The sequence below is a fragment of the Cervus elaphus genome, chromosome 14 (assembly GCF_910594005.1).
Source record: "Cervus elaphus chromosome 14, mCerEla1.1, whole genome shotgun sequence".
In the NCBI taxonomy this organism is placed as follows: Eukaryota; Metazoa; Chordata; class Mammalia; order Artiodactyla; family Cervidae; genus Cervus; species Cervus elaphus.
In genome coordinates, this window is record NC_057828.1 from 70,887,208 (window position 1) to 70,893,183 (window position 5,976).

The following is a 5,976-nucleotide window of genomic DNA, read 5'->3' on the forward strand; positions in this document are numbered from 1 at the left end:
AGACATTAACATCTTGGTACAGATTGCATTCCATCTGTAGATTGCTTTCAGTAGTATGAACATTTTATCAGTACTAATTCTATCAGTCCAAGGACATGAACTATCTTTTTATTTATTTTTGTTTTCAATTTCTTACACCAGTGTTTTATACTTTTCAGTGTACAGATCTTTCACCTTATGGTTAAATTTATTCCTAAGTATTTTTATCCTTTCTGATATTATTATAGGTAGGATTGTTTTCTTTCTTTTTCAGGTGGTTTGTTGTTAATATGTAGAAATATAACTAATTTTTGCATGCTGATTTTCTTGGTTAAGAAAGGAAATTAGAGTTGCTAACAGGCAAGTATGAAACATTCAAGGAGAAGCAGAAAAACCAAGACTATTTGTGAAAGATGCTGCTAAGAAGCGTCAGAAGGATATCTGTGTAGTTCTGGCCATGGAGATGAGCAGGTCAAGGAAGGCTGTGAGCAAGTTTTATACATCCCAAGCTCACATGAACTCTGTACTCATGGGGATGAAGAACAAGTTGGCAGTCTTACAAATGACTGGTTCTTGCAGAAGAGCACAGAAGTGATGAAGGCTATTCAGATTCTTGTTAAGATTCCATAAATCTGGTTCAAACAAATAGATTATAGAATACAGATAAAATAAATAGATTAACAAATGCATGCATTGTCCAAAGAGATGATGAAGGCCAAGGACATGGGGAGATGTTAGAGGACTCCTTTGGAAGCACAGATGATCAAGGAGAAATGCAAGAAGCAGCAGAAATGGAAATTGACAAAGTTCTATTTGAAATTATAGCAGGGGCCTTGGGCAAAGCAAAATTGTGGTAAAGTGATCAATGCTGTTACGGAGCCTGAATCTCCAGAAATGATGGCCACCTCAAAAGACAAAGAATGGGAAGAGGCCCTGGAAGTCTTGCTTCCCAGTTGGTCGTGCTTAGCAATTAGGAGCCACCCTGCTGGACCTCAGGCTTTTCTCACGGCCCACCTGCTGGGTGTACATACACTCCTCTGATGCAGCTACCATTTTATGTATCTCTTGCATTACACCTCTGTGATGAGGCATTGCATTCTGGAGAAGATGCTCTGCTAATATTACTTCACTCTCTGCAGAAGTCTTCTGATCTCAACTGGATTCTTCTGATGAGAAATGGTGTAATAAATGCATTATTTTTAGGAATATAAATAGAAGTATCTTTATAGGGGAAAAACAAAGAAATGTGTCTTCTCACACTTTTGAGAATAGAATTCATTGCCTGAATGTTAAGGACTCTATTTTTTTGTATGTTAAAACACTGTATAAATAGATTTTAATAAATTTCTGCTTTAATGCTAGGGAAAACAATTTAGAGTTTTTTGTGTACAATCTCCTTATTCATTACTGGTCTGTTTAGCTTTTCTGTTTCTCCATTGTTTGGTCTCAGTAGGTTGTATCTGTCTGGCAATTTATTTATTTCTTCCAGGTTTTAAAAAGATAAATAAATGTTGGTTTGCAAGATAGAAAAAGAGGAGAAGGTATCAGAAGCATTGCGGGTATGGATAAAAAGTTAAGCAAAGGTGTGGATCATGGTGGCTTGGAATAGCATGGTAAATGACAGGGGTAAGAGGTGTGGAAAGTTTCCTGTGAGGAGGGTACAAAGTGTGGACATAAGTTTGGTGAGAGAAAGGTCTAGAGAAGAGAACGGATATACCAGTTAAGAGGTCTGAACTTTATCTCAAGGGCAATGGAGGTTTGTTAGAGGGTTTTAAGCACAAAAGAGGTTTAAATAGAACTACTTTCTGTGTTGTCGTTAAGGAAGATCTCAGTTGATGACTGTATTCGGGAATTTTTGACGTGATCAATATCAGAGTAGGCGGTGTTTTAAGGAGAGGAAACAGTGGGAAGAATGTGGGACAGCTAGAGATCAGAAAGAGCATGGTTCATAGAAAACTGCTTAGAGCAGAGCGGCCACACCAGGAGTTCCAAAGAGAAATGATTAGGGTCAAGCTGCAGCAGGGGGCACAGGGTGGGGAAGAGACACAGGAGAACTTGAAAAGACAGTGCAAGCACTGACTGGATATGTGGGTGAGTGCAGGGGTCCATGACTCCCAGTTCAGCCTAGGTGACTGGGGGTACTTATACCACCATGACGATAAAAGACGTGGTACACAGAGAAGCTTTTGTCAGGGGAATTTGATCGAAGCAATTTTGTACAGGTTGTTTGGAGATGCTTGTGGAACACTGGGTTGAGATGGTTCAGCAGGCAAAATGAAATTTAGAAATGAGGTTTGATGTAGAAATTACAACATTCACCTCAATAGCATAGAGACCAGGAGAAGTTCAGGGAATAAAAGATATTACCTGGGGACTATCTCATTCAATGTATTGTGAAATAAAATCAGTACTGAAAAATAAAAATCCTGGGATAAAGGGGGGGTGTGGATACTTAAAAAACAGTCAAGAGAAAAGAGTCAGAAAAGGAACTGCTAGAATTTCACCTGTCTGACTGAAGACTTAGAGGAATGAATAGTCAACAGAGATGGAGAGGTAGGAAGTCCAGCAGAGGTAGATATGTGAAGAGTGGTGATGGAATTGGATGAAGAATAGTTGAAGGGGTTGAGCTCATACTGAAGGACAGTCTGTGAATCCCATGAAATTAGAGGAAAAGGAGCAACTTGTGGAGGGGACAGGGAAGACTCCAGAATTAGTTATAGACTCAAGGCTAAGAATTCCCACCTGTTAACCTTGGTTTTCTCAGTAGAGACAAATTGACTTGCTGAAAGAGAAAGGTTGGTGGTGGCAAAGAAATAAGAAAATGGGTAAAGGGGAAGAATAGCACCTTTGGGAATTGGGAGAGGACTTGACTGTATATAAGAATAATAGAGAAATGGAGGGATTTAAAAGAGTTCTGTGTCCCTCCTAATTTCTTGAGGGAAAACATGTTTCTGACTGTCAGAAAAAGAATAAAAATTTCCAAAATACATGAAATCAGCTAAATAAATTGTGGAACAGTGATTATATTTTAATGAAGTATGAAAGCTTACTGAGTTTTTAATATCATAATAAAAAAATAAAAGCCAAACCAATGAAGCCCTGGGACTAGAATCACTAGGGTCCAAAGGTCAAAGATGAGGGAAAGGACTTGCGTAGTCCATGGATATAAATCAATGCTATGGTGTCCCCCTAATGAACAAACAAACAGGCAAAAAATATCTCATGCCCGAAGTTAAATAAACTGCATTGCTATGCTTGCAGCAAGATAGATTTGCAGACCACAAATTTGAGGTGGCATACATTTAAACAGTTGTGGGAGGGTTTAGCAGCTCGGCCCATAGGAGCAGTGTCAGATGGTAGATGGCCAATCTGACCCAAAGCAGAGGAGTTTTGTGTCCTGTGTAGCAGAAGGACAGAGCAGCGGGCCCTTCCCTGGAGAAGCCGCTGAGTTCTAAGTGGAAGGCCAGTGTCCAAGTAAGAAGAGCTTTGGATCAAAAACTCCAACCTCTTTTTCCCAGTAAAACAGACAGTGGTCTGGTTGGTCTAACCAAGATGAAAAGATAGAAATTAAACATCAATCATCAATTTAAGAAACTCTTTGTAACCTTGTTATAGACATGCACTACACAGACTCTGGGAGATGGTGAGGGACAGGGAGGCCTGGAGTGCTGCATTCCGTGGGGTCGCCAAAGTGAAGGAAATTGCTCAGTCATGTTTGACTCTTTGTGACCCCGTGGACAATACAGTCCATGGAATTCTCCAGGCCAGAACACTGGAGTGGGTAGACTTTCCCTTCTCCAGGGGGGTCTTCCCAACCCAGGGATCGAACCCAGGTATCCTGCATCGCAGGCGGATTCTTTACCAGCTGAGCCACAAGGGGTTGTGAATAATTGGACACAACTTGGCAACTGAGCAACAACAATGATGTGATTTAAAATTTCTCTTTGAAACAAACAGCCAACACTTACAATACTTAAAAGTAAAATAGCGACATCCCCAGTGACTCAGCGGTAAAGAATCTGCCTGCAGTGCAGGAGATACAGGAGACAGGGGTTTGATCCCTGGGTCAGGAAGATTTCCTGGAGGAGGGCATGGCAACCCACTCCAGTATTCTTGTCTGGAGAATCCCATGGACAGAGGAGACTAGTGGGCTACATAGGGTCACAAAGAGTCAAAAGCAACTGAGCAAACATGCACACAAAAGTAAAATAGCAGCAGAAACATTCTTCTTAAAGGTAAGAGCAAGCAGGATAACATCATAATTATTCATTTTATGCTATTCTGAAGTTACTGCCAATGGAAAAGGGCAGAAAAAAGAAATAAGAAATATAATTATTGGAGAAGAAAGAAAAATTATTGTTTACAGTCAGTATGTCTATCTAGAAAACTCATGAGAATAAATTTTAAAGTTATTTGAGCTAGTTGGAGAGTTTAAAAAATTACCAGTAACAAAAATTAACACAGAAAAATTTATTAGATTCCAGAAATTATCAATTAAAAAAGCACAATGGAAAAAGTTCTGCCCACCAGAGTAACAGAAGTTATAATATCCAGGAATAAATTTAATAAAAGCTCTGTTAGAGCTACACGAAAAACAATTGGACAATTTTACTGAGGGACGTTAAAAAGTGTTAAATAAATTGATGCTGCTGCTGTTTTCATGAATAGTGAAATAAAAGAGTATAGAAATATCGATAGTCCCCAAATCGATGTATTTATACACAAATCCCCAATTATTTTACAGATCTAGTTATGACCTTACCTACATACATGAGCTTATTCTTATAAAAGTCAAGGGGGAAAAAACTGAAAAAAATGAGAGGGAATTTGTACCATCAGAAAGCTATAACTTATTATAAGTATACATTTGTATATTCACAGATAGAGATAGAACCAGAAATAAACTCTAGTACAATTAAGAACTCAGAATATGGTAAAGTTGATATTTAAATGGGTGAGAAAATGGTGGATTACCCACTAGATGAGACGGGATGAATGGCTGCCTACTGGATTTACAGCCTCTACTCGCCCAGTGTTAAGGGCCTGCTGCGTTTGCCAGGCCCCCTTCCCCCTGAGCTGCTGTCCCTCGTCTCCTGACGGCCCAGCTCCTCCAGCCTCCCAGGCACAGCCGCCTGAGGTTCTAGCAGCCACGTGAGACTTTGCTGAGTCCATGGAGCCCAGACTCCCCAGCCGCTGCCTGGAGCGTTTGCATGATGCAACTCTGAAGCACAAACCTTGGCCATCAGAAGAAAGGAGATGGAGAAGTGACAGATCAGTTCCTTTCTCCTCCCCACCCCCTGCCGCACTGGACTCAGAGATCAGCTGAGTCAGCCTCTGCCTCTGCTGACATCCTGCATCTGGAACGTGGCTGTGTTTTCCTCTGAAACTGGTGCTGTCCTGGTACCAAAGCACCACCTTTGATTTTCTTTCCTCTTTCCCCTCTTTACTTCCTCATTTTCCTTTTCTCACTCTTGATGCCCTGGGATCCCTCTCCCTGCAAACCTCCAATATGTAAGCTTTCCTTCAGGCTCTGCTTTTCAAGGAACTGGGGCTCAGACACATTCCTTCTTCACATGTCATCCTAAAATACGTCCTAGATGGATTAGAGCATTACAACATAAAAATAGTGCATAAAAGATGAAACAAAACATTAGTGTGTCTGTCTATAAACATGTGAGTTCCAGAGGTATGGGAAATCTTTCTAATCCAAGAATATGATAGATCTGACTTTATAGAGTCTTAAACCTTTGCAGAAGTCTTGTAAAGAAAATAAACAAACAAGAAAATATTAATGCCTTAAGCAGAAATAGGTTAACATGTATTAATAGATTGGTATAGGTTAATATGTAAAAAGGACTTTAATAAATACATTTTTAAAATCTTATCAGGAAAAAAATAGACTAAGAATTTGAACAAGTAATCCACAAAGAAACACAAAGGATTGAAACGCGTATGAAAGAAAAAAAAATTCAGGCTTACTAAAATCAAGGAAATACA

At 39.7% G+C, this 5,976-nt stretch overlaps 1 pseudogene; it reads left to right on the plus strand.

Moving 5' to 3' along the window:
* Positions 1-348: 348 nt before the first annotated feature.
* On the plus strand, positions 349-1,293 carry LOC122707896 (annotated as a pseudogene).
* The last annotated feature ends 4,683 nt before the right edge of the window (positions 1,294-5,976 follow it).